The sequence below is a fragment of the Lissotriton helveticus genome, chromosome 1_1 (genome assembly GCF_964261635.1).
Source record: "Lissotriton helveticus chromosome 1_1, aLisHel1.1, whole genome shotgun sequence".
NCBI lineage: Eukaryota > Metazoa > Chordata > Amphibia > Caudata > Salamandridae > Lissotriton > Lissotriton helveticus.
This window is the reverse complement of record NC_136057.1, coordinates 1604626034-1604646734: the sequence shown is the minus strand read 5'-3', so window position 1 is coordinate 1604646734 and position 20701 is coordinate 1604626034. Positions and strand designations below refer to the sequence as shown.

The 20701-nt window shown below is 41.4% G+C and overlaps 1 long non-coding RNA gene across 4 annotated transcripts in view; it reads left to right on the top strand.

The window, feature by feature from the left end:
* Positions 1-208: 208 nt before the first annotated feature.
* LOC144773665 (uncharacterized) overlaps positions 209-20701 on the top strand; it is a 137797-nt gene continuing 117304 nt past the window's right edge. For all 4 annotated transcript variants that reach the window (XR_013600047.1, XR_013600046.1, XR_013600048.1 and 1 more), the window contains exon 1: positions 209-617. This is a non-coding gene — a long non-coding RNA (uncharacterized LOC144773665). The remainder of the gene's footprint in view (positions 618-20701) is intronic.

Genomic DNA, 20701 nt, shown 5'->3' with positions numbered 1-20701 from the left:
CCTTCTTAATTCACACTTCTGACTTTAGCTGTCTTGCTCTGGGTGAAAGCCTGATGAACAATAAGTCTCGGTGCCCCCCACCGTCAAAGCGCTAATGGTAAAACCGAGGGCCCCGTAAACTGGAAACCAGCAAGAACTACCGCATTTAAAACTGAGGGCTTTTAGGTGCGTCACGCTAAAAGTTGGGTAATTTGATGTGGAGCCCCAGAGGCCCCTGACGTATTCCTCGCGGGCGGGGGCCCATTCTGCGTCATGTACTGGTAGAAGACAGCGAAGAGCGCACGAGAGCAGATAAGCACGTTTCACTCTTCGCGTCGCTCTTATTGTGAACATATTTCACTTAGATTGAAGGACGCGTTCCTTACATCTTCACGGCCCCCTCCAGTCCCGAAGACGAGGGGACTCATGAAATATTCAGGCCTGGGTCTGCGAAAGACGAATCTAAATCCACCCTCCGTCAAGCAGTGCTGTCCCTTCTGGGGGACGGCGAGTCATGGTGCCTGCCTAGTTCATCTTCGCATTCGCCTGACGGCTGCATCGCCGCAATAACCTAACCGCATATTGGCAGCATCGATCAAGCGTCAGACGAGGGCCGGAACCAAGGAAGAGCCCCCTGAGTCAGTGAGATGTTAATGTTACTGTGAATTTGAATAGCACCGCATGCTACTCCAAGTGCGTTTAGAGACATGAGCTAAGATGGCCGACTGGGAGAGGTTCCTTCTGAAATGGAGGCCTCATTCGTGAAGAGATTTTTATTTTTTTCATTTTAAGTTTTTGAAAGAGGGGAGGGGTGTTCTACCACAATATCGAGTATTTAATATTGACCTGTGACAATATTGAGTGTAGGATATCAATTGCTGCTATGTTATCAATGTAAATATATATATCTTTAAATTGATGATAATATATATATATATATATATATATATATATATATATATATATATATATAGTTTAACGGTCTAATGATAGAAGATATTCTTTAATGCTGCTGCGATACGATATTTTGGCAATTGATGTTAAGACACACATCTGTGAAAGGTGTGCTTCTTCCATGTAGGGGAAACTTGTTTCAGAGCCAGCAACTTGTGTCTGAAAATCATGCAGTGAGCTATCATTTTATTGTAATTTTTGATTTCAACCAATGACACATATATTTTGATAGCCCCGACAAGTGGTTTCACGCGGTCAGCTAGGCTCAGCTTTTCGTCCCCAGCATCTTGCATTAAGTATTTGCAAAACAACAGGTTCCAGAATGCTACATGTCACACAGGATATGGGAGCCACTAGGTGGCTATGTACATTCGCTGAGTGAAGGCAGTGCTTATGTCAGTATAGGTGAAGCAGAAAGGTGGTACAGCTGTGCATTCAAGTATAACCGGTGGATAAAAGCTGGAATTATAAATTGATATTATTTCTGAAGCCCACATGGCGCTTTAATGGGTCTTGCAAAGCCTTCGGCCAGGGCTAGTCAGGGTCCACTGTGCCATTCCTTTGAGCCTGAGTTAGTGTTGGATGGTAATAGGAAAATCTCAGATTTCTGGGAAAAGTGCTTAATGTAGTAAAACATTCCGTCAGCAAAATTTCCTACATAAACATGCAATTCTAAATCCAGCTCATTGAACCCCAAAAAGACTGGTCTAGAGTAGGGTGATAATAGAAAACCATACGATTTGAGAAATACTTTGTGGTCAGCATTACCTCCTCCACACTACTCTTACATGAGAGGTTCCACCGGCAGAATCTCCACTGGAAGATACTCCGCTAGTGCAGGAGTTTGGACTTACTCCACTAATATGAGAATTTTTTGTTCTGTTACAGATTGGCTGAGAGTTAGAGAGACAGCTAGGACAGCATTGGGTTTTCTCACATAGTGGGGAGTGGTAATGGAAGTGGCTCTGTAAAGTTAGTTTGTAGAACAACATAAAACTGGTCAATATAGCCACTGGTGGTACCTGATGCATTTGGATCTGCTGTTAAACTGCGGTTGTCCATTCTAAGAACCAAGGTAGTCCCCCTCGAGATTAGTGAATCGATTTCTGCTGCTCAGCTGTCCAACACCACTTTCACAATCAGATGTGTTAGCCTTTGTCTTAAACTAAAATCGTCACACATTACCCTTGTGCTTAAGCCCCCTCACTGGGTACCAGTGGAGCAGAGCAAAAGATTCAAACTTCTCCGCACATTTATCAAAGTATATGAAGATCGTGTCCCAAAGTTCTTACACACACAATTTCCAAAATACGTATTCAGCCAAACTAATTTCTAGCAAAGGAAACCTAAACATTCGGTCCAGCCTCAATCACAAGTCACACGGAAGCAGATTGATCTGGGTGTTGGGACCTTAGTGCAGGAACAGATCGCTCCGAGACCTTAGGAACCACCAAAAACTCGCTGTCATTAGGAAAAAACTAAAAAGCTCTTCAAAGTCACCTTCCCTTCCCAATCACAATAGCAACAAAATGGACAGGGACAACCGAGAGCAGATCGAGCCTAACTGAATCATTGATCTAAATACCCAAACGAGATCCCCTTTTGCTCACAGACGGGGCTTAACATTATTAGGGAAAGGGTGTGATTGTGACCATGTCTAGTGTGAAGCGCTACAGAAATTCTACAATACAGTATAGCTCAAGAATTTGCAGTTTAGTTTCATCACCAGTGCTACAAAGTGTATACCGTTTCAGGGTAGCACTTTACAAAGCAATTGTTTAACTAAATACATTTGTGTTGTCCTTTATCATAACAGATATTTATGGCGAAAAATAAAAAAGTTGTCTGTCATGCACGTGGGCATAAGAATCTAAAAATCTCAATTAGCCAGCAGCACTAGTCTGCAAATCACATCTCATCCTACCAACATAAGGGGAGGGTTTTTATAGCTGCTCACCACCTGATGCTCATAAAAGGTAGTATTTACTTGAATTAAACCATTATATGTAACCTCTGCTCTGCATATTTACGGCTTACACTTAAAAAAATGGAATCAATAGTTTATGGTTAGAATAGTTCGCACAATAGTAGCCTTGCTGTCAGCAAGAAATAAATCGTAAAAGTTAAACTTAACATTTATAACTTCAATGAGAAAGTGGAGGAAAGGGAAAACGGTTGCATTGCTTTCAGTTATCTAGCTAGTGCTTCTCCAAAGGATTTGCAAAATACATTCGTTTTTACAACTTTTCTAAATTTTGGGATATCATTGAAAATCATTACAGTGGGGTGGAGGCTTTCTTCCTATATTTTACAGCTGGCATCTTAACTTGACTGTTATAAGCGGCCGCATTTTTTTCTTCTTTTGATGGTGTCTTATACTCTTGAACTGCTGCTTTGGGTTCCTACTCAGTAAAAATAAATTACTGATGGAAAAAAACTTTAAAATGAAAAGTGAGATCAAAGATCAAAATAATGAAAATCAAATCAAATGGAGATTAAAAAAACCCTACTAAGTGTAGAAACAAAGTATTAATCAATTGGCTAAGAAAATGTGACTGACATTTCCACTTCATATCATGTATAATTTTTCATCTATTCACATGTTCCCACCATATAGTGATTTGAAAAAAATCCAATCTTACGTTTTCCTGAAAATTGATTTTTTTAAATTAACAATAACAGTTTACCAGTGATAAATTGTTCCAATACCTCTTGTCCAAATATTACTGTGTACCTCGTTTCGGGCCAGCTGTGCCTCTGCCCTCTATATGAACTTCTGTCCGTCTGGATAGAGCTGTTACTGAAGGCCCCAGCTATCACAAATGTTTCCTTTTCCCTACAAGACCATTCCGTATCCAAATGTGACAATTTTTTTCAGATTAAAATACTCTCTAACATCAACGTGTCGTTCACCACATCAGGTCTCCCAGACAGTCTGAAAATGTCCTAGAAATTCTTTCTTATTGAAAGCTCACTTTGGATGATATTGAGACAGCTAATTACGTCCAATTAAGCAGTAAATATGGGAAAATTGCACAAGAATATTTAATTCCTGCTTGGTTGAAAATGGCCTTGCGTTGTTTTGACAGCATTGTGGAATCTCATCCCTGTTATCTCCCGTGGAGAAGTGTGGCTCACTGGTTAGAGGAGGCAGACCTGGAAGCAGACGTCAGACAGGGACCAGGGTTCAATTCCCGGCTCGGCGGGGTCTTGAGTCCTAAAAATGTCCATGGACTCGACAATTCTCGCTCCGGTGCCTACTCGATTCACGGGTTCACACTCTGCGACTCTGGGCAATAGCTTGCTTAATCTCCACAACGGCCCCTCGTGGCGGGATGCCTGGCTTTCACCTTGCGGATACCCTACCGGGGTTATCTCACAGGGGAATACCAGGACGGGTTCCCTAAGCAAGCGCTTAGAAACCGCTCGGTGATTTGCGCTATATAAATTCCTGTACATTTACATTTATCTCAGATGCTTGCAGGCCATCACATGCAGGGTTACTTTTGCCTCTGAGTCCGAGTCCTTAATGTCATCAATTTCAGATTGTCAGCCCCACACTGCACATTTGCCCTTCTTGGCAAAAAAAGTTTAGAAGAAGCCTGGTTTAAATATACCTGATGTGCTATACTGTTGAGCAAAGGTCATCAAGTTTAGCCTCTAAATAGACCATCATTGAAGCCAATCAGATACTGGTGCTCCCACAAATAGTCTTGAGCTGTTTGGAAGTTAAGGGCGGGGCTGAACTCCTGAATTCTTGCGATTGCATACAATTAATCTCTTAATTACATTTCTCATCCCACCTGGCTGATGCTAGCAGTGGTGGCCAGGCAGGCGTAAAAGCTTCCACATGCAACCTGCCCAGTTTATGGATCTGTTGATTCAGGGCAAAGACCAGTCCTCTGGCTGTTTTTCATGATGATTACTTTGGTTACCATCCCACACCTGCATCATAGTAATCTGGTCGATTGAGTTGTATACCCAGAGGTCAGCACTCATGCTACAGCCAACTCCACAACTTCTCACTCCAGTCCACCAGCTTGAGGCCTTTGCCACTGAAACCAGAGGTAGTTCATTGGTGACCTAAAGTAATAAGCATCCTGCTGTGATCCTTAGAATTTAACAATCTCAAGGGGTCTGAAATACAACTCCAATGTTTTGCTAATCATCCCTATACCTTCCTGTTCAAGTTCAGAGATGTCCAGCTTTTTAGTCAGCCATCTTGATTCATCCCTTCACCTACTGTAGAGCTTTAGCCTTGTTGTTCAATCCTACTATGAAAGGCGAACTCAGGAGGCTCTAGTCATGTTTGACTTGACAGTGCAGGGGAGCGCACTACAGTATAAGGAACAGAGAAGAGATTCACATTTTGAATTATCTTGCTTTCTCTGTTTGCTCAAGAAGTACCAAAGTAGACTAGAAAATTAAATGTAGCAAAGCACTTGACTCACAAATATAAAGGTAACTGATGGCAATGGGTCAAATCCTAACTGCAAATGTTCACCTTGCATTAAAATACAAATTAAACCAGGCACTTGATAGTACAGCATATGTGCATTAATTGAGGGCAGGGTATCCTCTCAGTTGGTTCAGACCGCTAGCGGGGTGAGGGATTCCTAGGTTTGTCACACAGTAACTGAAGTGCACCACTCAGTGTGACTCTCCATCATGTGCAGCCAGCACAGTTGGTTAATACTGACCTTCAGGCTGGACCTACAGCACTGAATACCCTTCTCAGTTTAGCTTTCTTTTCTGTTAGGCAGCTACCCCAGATAATATGGCTCCTGACTCTGTGGCTCTTATTCTTAAGCAAGTGGGGATTGAGGCATAGAAAGACCACTTCACTGAGAAGCAGGCCAAGTGAGAAGCAGTTTAGGTTGGATTGTTCAGTTTGGTGGTAGGACACATACGTGTGAAATGTTTCTGATGATGCAGTGAGTAAAAACAACAGAGTATTTATCAATGTCTGAGACTAACTCTAGCATCGCATCCAGCACTTAGTTTTTTCAGTGAGAGCAACAACTGATATCATGAGTGCCACATTTTGATGTGCTTACAGACTCAAGCAACATCTCAATAATGATTCCCATTAAGGCCAGAAGATAACTGAGTTATGGTGTACTACAATACAGAAGAGATATGGCGTAGTTCAGGTTTCACTGACACTTTTGGGGGGGACAAAGACTGATTTGCATGTTTTAGACAATTGCATACACAACATTCCGTGTTTTACAGTTTGAAAATCCTTGGTTCTTCCAAGTTTCTTTAAAGTGAAGCCTGAAATGGACAAATTGGTGTGTGTCACTACGTTTGGTCCGCATACCCATAAAATCAGACAGACCATACTTAAAAACTGGCACCTGCTGGAGGGACTAGAATGCCCCTTTCCTAGACCGATTTTTGCTTTTAAAAAAAACCGTAGCATTGGGCAGCAACTAGTGCGTGCGGATGTTACCATTGAAAAACCTAAACATGACTTGTTGTCAATGTGGGGATTCAAGCCGATTGAGGGACACCACAGATGTGGCAACTGTGTCTCTTGTGACACAACTATCGAGGGGAGTGAATTCACACACAAAAATGTCAGGTGGAAGAACCAAGGATTTTCAAACTGTAAAACACGGAATGTTGTGTATGCAATTGTCTGCGGATGCGGCAAATTGTATATAGGAAAGACCAACCAGCAGGTCAACACCCGCATAACACAGCATAGGTCACGAATAAAAACAAAAGTGCTAACCGCTCCGATGGTACAACATTTTGTTGACAGTGGACACACTGAAACAGACTTTATGTGGACGGTTTTGTACACAGTGACCCAAGCCCAACATGCCAAAGATGTGGACGATGTCTTATTGAGGAAAGAAGCGTATTTAATACTGCGCTTCAACAGCTTACAAACTGGACTGAATTCGATGTCTGAAGTTTCCAGACTGTAAACTGTTTTGTTGTAACATACAGTGCCCGCGTGCAATCTTGTAAGCAGCCGTCCGCTCAGGATTAGACTAAAATGTAGAGTGGGACTACAACTCCCACAATGCCTGGGCAGTCATGTGACACGACCTGATGATCACGTGTCCGCTTTTTAAGATGGCGACTCGATTGGCCGAGTGACTCCTGGAATTGGTTTGGAGTGCACTTGGGAGCGAGTTATTCCTCAACATTCAGCAAACCTAGGTAAGCGTCAAGCCAGGTAATCGCTAAGAAATGTAATAATGAGGGACACCCCGCAATAGAGAGCAGTGGGCTGACATGTAGTGTGCTTGTCACTTTAGGATCAAAAATCGAACTTAAACAGACTGCAGGTCAGAGCAACGGTGGAGCTGCACGGAAATAATCCGAGCGTGAACAATAAGGTAGGCACTTGGTTTTGCCACCCGCTCTAACCGCCCTCCCTCACACTCATTTGAATAGTGGAGTCATTCTTTTAAAAACCCTTCTTGTAGGCGCAAAACGACGTGTCCACCGCCGGCTGGCGGGTGGGGATTAGACTTTTGTCCTACGCACGGCTGATTTGAATATACACCAAGCAAAGGTCCAGACTACTGATTTTAAGGTAATTTTCAAGACTGTTTCTTGGCCCCTTAGGTGCAGGCCGTCCTGACCATTACAATGCTGTAATTTAAATTGTTGTAATTTTTTAGAAAAACAACAACAATTGACTGAATAAGATCCTTTGAAAATCTGGAAACCCGCTGCCAACTCGAAAATACAGGTACATATTTTCGATATGAGTTATGGAAACGGGGAATGCTTAAAGGGGATGAAAATGAGGAATAGAAGAACTTACTCATTTTCTTTGTACATAACTTTCAGATAATTAAAACGAGAAAGCCCTGATGAGAACTTGCCAAATGATCGAGCAAGTTCGAAACGCGTCGGCATTAGCAGAAAGGATTTAAGTGATTTGGTTATTAATCCGACATTTGAAAAATTTGTATTTGCTACAATTCATTTTGTCTCTCTTTTTCCTTACTGCAAATAGCTCTATTCTTTTAATTAAGTTTTTTGCTAAATACAACATAACGATTGACGCTTCTCGTATTATTGCATTCATATGTTTATGTACACTAAATGATTGGATGTTATTTTGTTATATGTCCTTTTGTCAAATTTTTTGTCAAATGTTTTTGAACTAAATGTTTTTTGTATATATTGTATGCACGTAGTGTTTTTCTCATACAATCAATGCTTGAAATTAATGAGATTTATATAAAAAGTAAATGGTTTAAATAAATAAGACCATACAAATCATAACAAAGATTTTGGTTTGTTGCTTTAATCAAAATAGCTATTAAAACCACAGGGCCTGCAATTCTTTGTTCATAAAAGTCAGCCAATCACAGCACGGCCCGGGACCTGACTTGTTTTATAGAGGTCATGCAAGTGAATCCGAAAGTTAGCAACACAGAAGTAACCATTTCATAAAGTCCTCCCGTTCCAATTTAAAAAGCAACAGCACATCAATATGAATTTTTCGGCTAAAGCGTTACTCGTATTGTTGCACATGAATTATGCACTATAAAAACTTAGCAGCACTTTGGACCTCGCTAGAGGTAAGAACTCGCCATACAAATAACAATAACATACAATCACAAAGTGTATGCTTTCAGAACGTATGGCAATCCTTTAGGTAAAGAAGACTGGTGTTCTTAGGACCACCGTACAACCGTGCAACAGCTTTAAAGCTTAAAATGCTAGTCGTAATGTGGTTCACAGCATGTAAACGGGGCGGCCATCTTGGGATGATATCTGATTAGATTGGTTTAACAAATGTTCGAGTAAAACCAAAACACACATACATATTTCAATGTTTTGCAATAATTGAATTTGTGCAATTTTTTAAAAATGTTTGCAATATTCCCCGGTTTAGGCATAGCAATAGGAATACTCACGATACGAAAAATTCACAAACGTCATAATTTAAGTCATTGCATTATTTCCAATTCATATTGAAATATATTTATGCACGAGCTTTCTTCGTGATTAATTTTGAGGAGCGTAATAGAAAGTCGATTGGTTTAATTCCAATTCTAATACGACACTTAAAATACGTTTGAGTAGCGTCAAACTCGTCCTTCTTCAATGTCTATGTCCAGAGAACCTGTTCTCATGTGCCGACGCTTGAACAGCTCACTTTGTTAGACAACATCGTAACTCCAGCCGGGAGAATAGAAATCTGTCTGAACACGTGCTTTCACGGAACAACAAAACACCCACCCCATAACACTAGGAGCATGGCTGAGAAAGGCTGGGAAGTGGACCTTACTGGAGCCAAGCAGAATACAGGGATGTGGCTCGTTAAGGTAAAAAAAGACCAAAAAAAGCATGGGTGGTATGAGAATTAGGAGGCGGGGGAAAAGCACAAGTACCAGGTCTATTCTGATGCTAATCATAGCTACCACATGTGGACAAGTAGTCTTGGCATCGGCATAAGGAGCCGGAGCATGGATAGCGATAAGCAGTAGTAGGACACTTATGCACAGTGGCAAGGGTGGCCAGCTTTCGGTTGCCACTTTGCGGGGCGCTGATCACCTGGGAAACACTTTGTTCATACAGAGACATCAAAAGCACTGAGACATCAAAAGCACTTGCTTTTAGAAGCGAATTGCCAGGAACGCAATTTTTAGACTTTAATTACTCTATGCACTTATTTAAATCTGTCTTGTGTCCTTTTTAAGAAGTACTGCTCTGATATTGAGTTTATCAGGTCTGATTAAGTATTTGAGTAAAGTCCCTTTAACATTTGACTGCTCGCGACTAGCCATTGCTGTCGATTATAAATAAGTATGAATTTAAAGAAAAAAGAATTGGGCAATCTCCACCCAAGAGACAAGTGTACACAATGAATAACTGTTATTCTGTTGGAATGACATTGTATCTTGGGGCCAAGTAAATAATATCCACCATAGCCACTGCAGAGTATCCACCTTCAGCCCAGGACTGGAGAAAATGTCATATACATTTGTGTTGTTATCCTTTATCTGCAGGCATTTGGAGTGCTTAGAAACAGCGCGTTTCAGGTTGTAAGTGCGTAGTGAATATTGACAGTTCTAAAACAACGTGGACAATGTATTGCCACCGTTAATGTGTTTGGTATAATGGGTATGTTCGCTATAAGCTCGGAAACATGACTTCTAAGCTTGCCAGTACTTCTTTTACACAACTTCCTTGTAATAAACATTTTATTAAGAGTATGTTTAGACCCCACTCCCCCCCCCCCTTCTACTGAGTGATATTTCCCTAAAAGGGGTAATATATCACGGCGTTGCCATTACCACCTCACCCTATTTGCGGTTTAATGGGAAACTAGAATCCGAAGACCTGGGATTTAATTCCGGCCCTTCCAAGCAGTCAAGCTTTGTACTCTTGTGTCTTTTTCATCTGCTATCATTTTTTGTCAAGTTTGTTACTACTTGTAATCAGGCCAAAACATTGCTAGTAATTGTGTGTTTAAAAAGTCGGACTGTAACACAAATTTGGATATTTCCTTTGGGGAGGCAGTGTTCAGTCTCACAATCTAGTTGCTGAAATGTGCAATACTAAGAAAGTTGCAGTATTTGGAGCAATCATTACTGCCTGCAATCTTAGTTCTCCTACTTTGAGCTAATCATACTTTTACTGTTCCCCTGTCACCTTATCTGCCAATTTTTTAAAGCTTCAACTCTTCCTCAATAAAAGAAATGCGCTTCAAAGGCGTACTGAAAGAACTGGCCCAAGACAGAATTTCTTTCACCTATCATTCTACTGTTATCACATTTAAATAGCCAAGTATCTGTAGTTGACAAACAATGCCCACGTGAACTCCCCCAACCCTAAGCTGATTGGTGAAGCAGCATATAGTATAAACACAAGGACAATTTTGACATTTTTACACTTGTTTTATTGCACCTCATTAGTACTGGTCTAACACTCAAATATAGCAATAGCAACAGCACTGGGACCAGCCAGCCTTAGCAATGGGTCTTCCGCTGCGCAGTAACACGTTGCTGTGTATTTAGTAACTTTTGAACCGTTGGAGCTAGAAACAATCTTTTTTATTAAGAAATACAGATTATGTGGCAAATGTGGCTAGCAAAATCATTCCAGTGGCCTCCGTACGCTATGAAGCGCTATGCTCTGACAGTCTCTAAAGGGCCTATGCTGCAGTGTGTTATGCTTTGACAGTCTCTGAAGGGCCTATGCTGCAGTGGGTTATGCTTTGACAGTCTCTAAAGGGCATATGCTGCAGTGTGTTATGCTTTGACAGACTCTAAAGGGCCTATGCTGTAGTGTGTTATGCTTTGACAGTCTCTAAAGGGCCTATGCTGCAGTGTGTTATGCTTTGACAGTCTCTAAAGGGCATATGCTGCAGTGTGTTATGCTTTGACAGACTCTAAAGGGCCTATGCTGTAGTGTGTTATGCTTTGACAGTCTCTAAAGGGCCTATGCTGCAGTGTGTTATGCTTTGACAGACTCTGAAGGGCCTATGCTGCAGTGTGTTATGCTTTGACAGTCTCTAAAGGGCCTATGCTGCAGTGTGTTATGCTTTGACAGTATCTGAAGGACCTATGCTGCAGTGTGTTATGTTTTGACAGTCTCTAAAGGCCCTATCTGCCGAGTGTTATGCTTTGACAGTCTCTAAAGGGCCTATGCTGCCGTGTGTTATGCTTTGAGAGTCTCTAAAGGCCCTATGCATCCATGTGTTATGCTTTGACAGTCTCTGAAGGACCTACGCTGCAGTGTGTTATGCTTTGACAGTCTCTGAAGGGCCTATGCTGCAGTGTGTTATGCTTTGACATTCTCTGAATTTGCGAAAGATTAAGCTATTGACATTGTAAATGTCAATGCCATTTATTTATCTGTTTTCAAAACCAACACATAAATAAACAATTTGTCATTTGCAATGCCAATAGCTCTAACTTTGTCAAAGGCGAAACCGTTGCATTGTAAATGCTTGTTTTTTTTTGTGGCTGCTTGAATAAGAAAAAAGATAGGAGCGCACCTTAAAGCATTTACCAGTGACTGAAATGTATTCAAACAGTTCATCCACGCCATTCTGTTTTTCTTTTCAGATCATTTGAGACAGTTGAAGGTGACTGATGTCCATTTTCAATAACTTAGTTTGAACTAATATTAGATAGCTATAAATTGAGTTGAAAGTTTTAGCTAAATAAAAAAATTACCTTAAACCTTTGGGTATTAATCCAGAGCTATACGGTAATGCATTTTTCTGTGTGCCTTTCTAAGTGCTTTCCAGCTTGATGGTAATATCCTGTTGGCCTCAACCAAATCCTCTATCTTGAAAGGAAATCTCCGAAGACTCAATAAATCACTGATAATGTAGAGGTCGCGATAGTAACTGTCCTTTATTTGAGCATCCAAACAGTCTTTTACATCGCCACTTGTCTTTTTCTTCCTTGCCAACACGTGTTTCGTTCTGCTACTTTTAATATTAACAGCAGGCTTCATCAGGGCTAGAATATAAAGATAACACTACATTAAGGAATGGGGAAACAGTAAAAGCCATTGAAGTGAGGAGGGATATTGTAACATATCTAGTCTCATCACCAGGATCAATCACTCAAATGGTGCCCCATGCATTTCAGTAGATATTGTTAGACTTAACTTATAGAAACGAGAGGTGAAAGACTAATAAGATGAAAGAGAATAAAGAAGATCTGGTATTACCCAAGTCTGCTTGACTTCTATGTGCCTATAGCTTCCGTAGACCTATGAATATCTAGTAAAGGTGTAAACTAACCACTCGTGTCCCTATGCCCGGGTCAAGTGATGGAGGTGTATATGTGCCAGTGATAAAGTTAATTTAGTTGCTAAGTGCTTCATTACTTATGGACGCCACGTAAGAATCAAATCAACTCACCATGAAAGTAGAATAGACTGTACTTCATAGAGCGTGCCTAGCACGGTTTCTTTTCCAACTGAGGAAGATTGGGTGGCTCTCCCTGTTCCTGAGCACCAAAAAACAAGAAATATGGACAGCAGCTTATATACTTTTGCGAGTTTTACTCTGTACCAACTGTGTTGTGTGCGCCTAATTTACCCAGCCACCACCTGGTGTTATATTTAAATTTAGGTTGGCTGCACCGCCTGGTGTTGTATAGTAAGAGTGGAGTAATTGGAATTCTCTACTGATGTCTGAACTAGCAGATTGAAAAAAATAGCAGAGGAACTTTTCAATAATTTGATTACAGGTACAGTGAAACCGACAAGAAACAAAAGGAATGAGGGGCTCACAAATACGTTCAAGAAGCTAGAGAGACTCAAGATGCGTGAACAATCTAAGTGGTGGGATGCTACAACATTAAAGCAATACATGAAACTTAATAGAATCCCTAGAGGATTAAGAGCACAGATCTTTCCTACCTACGATGATCTAGATGTAGATCTTTTAGTTAGATGGGAGAAGGAACTACCCAATAACTCATTGGGCCTTATGGAGAAACTGATCATTAATGCTGAAAGAAAAGTGGTCAAGTTACAAAACGAGATTAAAGATTTAGAAATAGAGATTAGAGAAATTAATCTACCCGAATTGACCGAAAAGAATTATGTAATACTCAAACAGATAATTAGAAAACAGCAGAAAGAGAATAAAATGTGCAAAGCAAGAAAACTGAAAAGGGTAGAAAGAGACTATCTGGCAGGGAGAGTATTTACATTTGCAAGTAAATTTGACTATTTAATAAATAAAAAACCTACAGGAAATATGGATATTCCAACAGATACCTCAAGTAGCCATTCATCTAGTGTGGTATCTAGTGATAATGAGAGAAATACAGATCAGGCTGAGGGTACCTCAGATTCAGGTAACAGTTGTTATTTGGAGGAAATGAGGAGGATCAGAATACCGAATAGGAAGGTTAGTATACATCCCGGAAGAATAGAAAGACCAGAGGAGGCAAGAGAACAATGGGACCAATTGGGAGACAGGGCAGGCATGCGCACAAGTTCATGGAACAAAAAGAACCAATCTCCACGCTCCAGGATGATACACCCATGAATGTGGTCAATTTATCAGATAATGTGTTAACAAATGACATGATTAAAGTTCTCAAGAAGGGTCTTGGTTTTTGTCCTTCTAATATTGTGAACTGTGATAAGACCAAGGTTAATATTTATAAATTTGTGCTTGAGCTAAAAAAACAAAGTAAGACACTAGGATGACACCTTTCAGTGATTTATCTATACAAGATGCGATATACACTTCTGTATTACTATCCCTGACCTCAGAAGAAGGGGAGACAATGGATGTGTAGGGATTTTTATCACACCTAGGTATAGATATTGGACATACGAGAGATAGTGGGTTAAGACCAAATCTAAATGGAATTCGAATCTCCCACCGGATAACTGTTTTTTGTTTTTTAAGAATGTATGTAATGATCTGGATAGAATGTCACGTAAACATATGCTGGGAAAACTACACAGGGCAGATAATCTTACGAGACAGGAGAGGCATGCATTGAAGATATTGAGAGATAACGAAACTCTAATCATCAGGGAAGCAGACAAAGGTGAATGTGTAGTTGTAATTAATAGAACAGATTACAATAATGAAGTCTACTCACAGCTTGCAACTCTAATTGTTATGTGGTACAAAAGGGGGTGGTGATGGACGGAGCATCTGAACCAATCAAACACTCACACCCAGTCAAAAGATCTGGGTTTGAACCATCACCGTTCTTTAGCCCACTCTGCCACCCCAGTTCAGACATGGCTATATGCAAATCAGTCTGACCCTGTGCCTCATGGGAACAGTCCATCCCGAACTGCCAAGCCATGCCTTCCCTGGACCGGAAACAAGCTTCCGAGGACCGGTTTCTGGCATTCCAGCCGTCTTCAGCCCGGCTTGCTTGAATCCAGTGGCAAAGTGAGCAAGGGACTCACGACTGAGCATACCCTGCCACACTTATGTCAGCCAAAAGCGGTACAAAAGGGGGTGGTGATGGACGGAGCATCTGAACCAATCAAACACTCACACCGAGTCAAAAGATCTGGGTTTGAACCATCACCGTTCTTTAGCCCACTCTGCCACCCCAGTTCAGACATGGCTATATGCAAATCAGTCTGACCCTGTGCCTCATGGGAACAGTCCAGTCCGAACTGCCAAGATGGATTTAAGCCCAGATCCTTGTACAGGGTCAGAGCTGATTTGCATATAGCCAGTGTCTAACCCAGGGTGGTGTGGAGTGCAAAAAAACGATGGATTTAGGCCCAGATCCTTGTACTGGGGTGAATGTATGACAATGTTCTACATTCTGTCCATCAACTGTGTTTTTTGCAATTTTCAACCCGAGTGGGCTCGGTATGCTCAGACGTGAGTCCCAGGCTCTCCACACCACTGGAGTCAAGCTATCCAGGCTGATGAAGGCTGATAGCCAGAAACCGGTCCTTGGATGCTTGATTCCGGTCTGGGAAAGACATGGCTTGGTAGTTCGGACTGGACTGTTCCCATGAGGCACAGGGTCAGAGCTGATTTGCATATAGCCAGTGTCTAACCCAGGGTGGTGTGGAGTGCAAAAAAACGATGGATTTAGGCCCAGATCCTTGTACTGGGGTGAATGTATGACATTGTTTTACATTCTGCCCATCAACTGTGTTTTTTGCTAATTGTTATGTGGCATTGGAAACCAACCCCATACCACGTATTATGCATGTTATCAACACATATCTTAAATCTTGGTATGAGGAAGGATTGCTTACTTTTGAAGAATACACTTATCTTAAGATTGACTAACCCAGATTCCCATGCCTGTATACCCTGCCTAAGATGCACAAAAATGCCCCTTTCCCACCAGGCAGAGCAATTGTGTCTGGGATAGGTGGGTCTAACAAAATACCTATCACAATTTGTGGATACATTTCGAAAACCACTAGTTTTGAAACTACCTTCCCATATTAGAGACACAAAGCATGTCATAAATATGATGAGTGACATAATGTGAGAAGATGAGATGATTCTAGTCACACTAGATGTTGTGTCATTATACACAAACATAATCCCAGAGTTTGTAATGAAAGCGATTACACACTTTTTGAACAAAAGACCAGCTGAATTATTATCACATACAGAAATTATTTTGAATATGCTACAAATGATCTTGGATAATACCTTCATATTTGAGGGCAAATGGTACCAAAGGATCAGTAGGACTGCGATGGGCTCCAGATGCGCTCTTTCTTACGCAAACCTGTTTATGGGGTGGTTTGAGGAGGAAAGGGTCTGGGGATGTAAAGGAGTACACTTGATTCAACATATATAATATTGGGCAGCTATATTGACGATATTCTGCTGATATGGACAGGCTCAGTAGATGCCTTTAAACATCATCTGGAACATAATTTGTGTAATATGTCATTCGCTATGTACTTTAGTAAACAAAGGATTCAGTTTCATGATGTGGAAATCTACATACACAACCATCAACTAATGAGAAGGATGTTCAGAAAAGAATCTGCATGTATTGCAGTACTACATGTGGGTAGTGGCCATTTTAGCCACCAAGTCAAGGCACTACCATATGGTGAGGTGGTTAGGACCAGACGGAACTCTAGTTGTGATAATATATACCTAGAGAATCTGGATGATATCAAATGTAGATTTCTAAACAGAGGTTATGATTCCAATACAATTAACAGAGCTTGTAGCAGAGCCACCAAGTTAGACAGATTAACAACAGACAGAAGAAAAATAGGCATGCTGATCTCATCAGACCTATTACGTCTTTTGGGAGCAACACCGGAGACATGAGCAGAATACTATAGAAAAACTGGCACCTATTGTTAGGAGATAAGAAAAAAGCACCACTTATCACAAAAGACCCAGTATTACGTTCTGTAGAGGCACAACACTAGGTGGATTTATTAGTCCTAGTTTTCCCTCCCAGACTAAGAAAAACGACACGCATGAGAGACTCTTAAAAGTGTGGATAGTGTTCAATTTGTAGACTAGCGAGAGAATTAACAACGTTTGACTACAACCAGAGTCCAATCTACATGATTGAGAATAAATCAATTGCTAGACACAGTTTGTAGTTTATGTACTGATATGCAAGTGCAATAAGATCTAAGTAGGGAGTACCATTAGAATGTTGAGAGAAAGGATACAGGAACACTTAGATCAGTCAAACATGGGGATCCCAGATATATCCCTTTGCCGTACATACACTTACCTGCAATAAACAGGACCAGCATAGGACTTTTCACTTTCACGGGCTAGAGTTAGTCCTTCCCAGTGATAGAGGTGGCAACAGGGATCTCAAATAACGATGTCAAGAGACGATCTGGGTCATGTGCCTTAAGGCTGTAGAATAGGGGTTGAATATAGATCAGTAATTGCACTATTTCTTAGGGGATTAGCTGCCCACCTTCTAAGAATGAATGAAAACAGAAGTGTGAATGGAAGACATGCTGTAGACAATATGACCATTTAGATATGAATGGTACTGATACTTCTGCACTGTGTTGTTATGCCCAATATTAGACACACTCAGTCATTGGCATATTAATGTTTTATGAGACAAAGCCCCTGGCCCAGAAAGGGTTCAGATGGACCTGGTGAAATCCATACCCAAAATTTGGGGACCTCTCATTACGAATACTTTTAACAATTCCCTGTCTTTTTCTATCCCTCCCTTATGGTCTTCTGCAACTATAGTCCCTATATTCAAAAAGGGAGATCGATCGATGCCCAAGTGCTATGGACCAATTCCACTCATTAATAGCATGATTAAAATTATTGGCAGAGTTATCTACCACCGTCTGGTCGTATGGGCAGCTGTTAAGGACATACTCTCCCCTTTTCAATTTGGGTTTTGTCCTAAATGAGATACGAACAAACAATGTCTGAATCTGACTTTGACAATTTCCAAATATACTAAGGCCAAGCGATCCCCCATATATATTTAGCTTTTATGGATCTATCCACAGCCTTTGATTCAGTGAACAGAACCAAACTTTGGTTAATGTTGCTGGATCAAGGCGTGGATCCCCCTCTGGTCAAATTCTTATTTTGTCTGCATTCAGACCTCCCCGCACAGATCAGTTTAACTTCGCTTGGGGAACGGTCTTCCGAATTCTTGTTAAAGAGTGGGGTGAGGCAGGGCTGCATATTGGCACCTTTATTATTCATTTTATATATTAATATATCAATATATTAACAGCTCACCTAGCCTCTTCCCACACAGACATATCCAGAATCGCAGGCTCTCCATTCCCCGCTCTGGTATACGCGGACAATGCAGTACAGTAGGCCCTTACTCCAAAAGCTCTGAGACATCAGGTGGACTGTTTTGTTTCCTTTATGCATAAGTTGAACCTTAACAATAATTATTCCAAGTCGCACATCATGTCCTGTGGCCCAGGCAAACTAAGATTAAATAAAATCCGTATTAATGGCCAGGTTCTGACATCCGTTGAGACTTTTCGTTACCTGAGATTAAATTAGAGTTCTTCAGGGGGTTCACTGCAGGCACAGTAAGCAACCTCATTAGGCCACAAATTAGGGGGACACTGTTTCCACCTTTGAAAGTGTTCAACTCTCAGTGCATTAGTGTGGCCACTTACGGAGTGTGAGTTTGGGGTTTTAGAAAGTGCAGCTCCATTCAGGCAGAGGAAAACCACTTTCTTTGTAGGCTTTTAAGCACACCTTTATCTACCCCCACGCTCACCATGCACTTTGAGCTAAACCAGGGTTGTATTGTGGATACGAACCAGATGGCGCCGCTTTTATTATGGGTTAGCATCTGGTTGAATACAGCCACCAAACTGTTTAAGGACATTATATCCGACTGTAAGACGTTGGACAATGTTTCCTCCATACCATGGCTGAGCTATTTACGAGATACTTTTGGCTCCCTCAGCATACCCCGGTGGTACTCTAAACCCAGCTGCATTTCCAATAATGCCAAGTCTGAGGAGAAATCATTATTCAAGGCCCACCGAGCAAATATTTGGTTGAAATCTGAGCTATCCAAACCCTTGGTGCGGCAATATTATAGTCTCTTTTATACTGGCGACTCCCCCCTGTATTTGGCCCTGGAGTTGACCAGATGGTCTTACTTTTTCGTTTCAGAGCTGGTACAATCTACTGGTCTCTCTTTTCTAAACATTTCTTAGATTCAGAAGGGAATACGGTCTCCCGTTGTCCGTGTGATAATCACACTGACCAATCTTAGTTGCACTTTATATTCTTTTGCAATTTGTACAGTTTAGCATGACAGCATTTTCTGACTTGCCTATTAAGGAGATTAGGCCTTCATCGCTGCAGTCCCGCTCTCCTCCACTCACAATCTCTGTGCTCCCCCGAAATTTATTTTTCTGTCTGTTCCTTCCTGAAAGCAGCATTTAGAACCAGACAAACTATGTTGGGTTAGTCCAACAGAACATCTTGCGCAGCGTGGCAAAGTGCACTGAACCCAGAAGGTGCGTGGGAAACAGCCATTACAATGCAACTGTTACTACGCATGCCGTTACGTCGCATGCGTTGCAACGTATGCGACGTTACAACGCGTACACATTACGACGCAGGCCATTACATTGCATGCACATTTAAAACGCATGTGATGTAATGGCGTCGGAGCACAGATAGCGACGCTGGAACTGGGTGCAGAGACGGCAACGCAGGGAACGGGAAAGGAACACAGGAAACCGGAGCAGAGACGACCACGAGGAGAGAGGAGGTAAGGGGGATTAGAGTTTAGGGTTTAGCGTAGTCTAAGGTGGTAGTAGTGTAGGCTTTAGGGCTTAGGGTAGTCTCGGGGTTGTAATGTATGCTAGTGTTTTAGGCTTTAGGGCTTAGGGTAGTCACAGGGGGTTGTAGTGTATGCTAGTGTTTTAGGCTTTAGGGCTTAGGGTAGTCACAGGGGGTTGTAGTGTATGCAAGTATTTTAGGCTTTAGGGCTTAGGGTAGTGTCAGGGGGTTGTAGTGTATGCTGGTGTTTTAGACTTAAGGGCTTAAGGTAGTGTCAGGGGGTTGTAGTGTATGATATTGGTTTAGCCTTTAGGATTTAGGGTTGTGTAAGCAGGTCTGGTATGGTAGTGTTTTATGTAAAGGGGACAGACTGTGCGTAGGGGTAGGGTTGTGTTTGGATTACTGTTTTAGGGTAGTTTACTGTTTTGTACGGTAGGGTATTGCTGTGGACTGTGTGTTATTTAGGATAGTGTGTTAGTGTTTGGGGGATATTTTGATTTGAAAATACATGCGGGAAAATGGGGCCCTTTGTGTAAAGGCATTTAGTATGCATTTCAGATGAAATGCGAACTAATGGCATCCGTTGTAAAAACATGCGTTGTGACGGTACATGCGAACTAAAAGCACGCGTTGTTTTAGTTTGCGATGTATCGTCATACATCCAGATGCGTGGGGTTTTGTTAATGGGTGTAGTAGGAGCCCATGACGGACCCTTTTTTGAGTTTTTTTCCCTCTCTCCATCCCTTGCTTTAGGTGCTTTAATTGCAGCTTTTACCCCTTTTCAACAGTGTACTTCAATCTGAATCTGTGTTTTCATCTTAGGTTACTTTTTACATTTCTGATGTCTGTTGTATCTTTTTGACCTATCACTTTTGAATCCTGAACGCCACCCGTACACTTCGTTAAACACTTTTTTAACCTTTTCTTACCTTCTGTTTGAGCGCTCTTAGCTACGCGCAATATTTCTATGCAATTTTATGGTCACGTTGCTCAGCCAGTCTGGTTTATTTGATGTATTAGCTATCATGTTTTGTCTTGTACTTTTTTTTTTTTTTTTTGAGGTTCAACACTGCT